Genomic DNA, 1213 nt, shown 5'->3' on the forward strand with positions numbered 1-1213 from the left:
CACGCAGCACCTTGGCTTAAATACAGATAGTCCACATGCACTCCCCCCTAAATGCATGCCATGCACACAAACACACCTTCCTGGAAGCAGAGAGTCAGCCCAGTTGTGGATGGCTGCTTCATGTGGGCACTGTGTAGCTAATGTTGTGTAATACCAAGCTGAAGACATGCTCTACAAAACAGGAACGCAAAACAGCAGACAAAGGTATCATCTCAAGCCAGAGAGAGCACCCTAATGTATTCAGTCCTTTATGGAGACCAGTGGTTCGTGCTTTCTATTGACAAAACACTCACAAATACACTCACATATAGTTCAATGGGTTCATAAGATACACACTCTTTCAAACACACAAACACACACACACGTAAAAATAATTATATCCCCATACCATTAGACACATTTCCCTGTCTTTCTTTCATTTTCTCCGAACATTTGCATATTCCTCTGGGTGTTTGAGTTGAGCAGCTCTTTCCCATTCCCTTCTCTTGTCTTCCAAGCAACAAATGTCAGCTAATTACACCATGGCAGTTTGGATGAGCTCCATCTTTCCCTGTGCTCTGCTGTGCTTGTTCTCTATGGGGCTGCATGAAGAGTCAGGCATCCAAGACACCAGTTAGGAACAGCCAGCGGTGGGGGTTGATTTACAAGGCTACAACCCCCCATCCCTCCCCTTTTAGACATTGATTCCCCAAGAGAGAACTCATCAATACTTATCACAAATGATACAACCAGCCCGCACCAACTTGAGGGGGATATAATGTATCATTCACATCCAAGGATGAAGCAATAGCGGCTGGATAGAATCAGGTCTGGTCACATAGACTACAGAGCAACAAGAAGAAAAACGTTTTTTACAAAAGATCGCATTTGATCTGGTGACACACTTGCAGGCACAAGACCATCAAGTCAGGTAGGAGAGAAAAGTGCAAGTCATTGTCTGTGTGTGGAGCAACAAACTGCCACCTTGGTGTGTGTAAAGTGAAGCCTTGAGGACGCAGCCGCGCCCCTGAGTGCTGCTAGTTTTCACACAGAGACACAGAGAGACAGAAAGAAAAGGACGGAGAGAGGAGGAGATTACAGCTGCACATGGCAACCCTCATAAACAACTCAGCACAATCCCAGATCCTCACCCCCGAAGCAACGTAGGGCACAGTTGACAACCATTTACATTCAGCATTGGCTCTGAACAGATAGCAAAGTCAAAGGATGTTTA

The sequence above is a fragment of the Trematomus bernacchii genome, unplaced genomic scaffold (genome assembly GCF_902827165.1).
Source record: "Trematomus bernacchii unplaced genomic scaffold, fTreBer1.1, whole genome shotgun sequence".
In the NCBI taxonomy this organism is placed as follows: domain Eukaryota; kingdom Metazoa; phylum Chordata; class Actinopteri; order Perciformes; family Nototheniidae; genus Trematomus; species Trematomus bernacchii.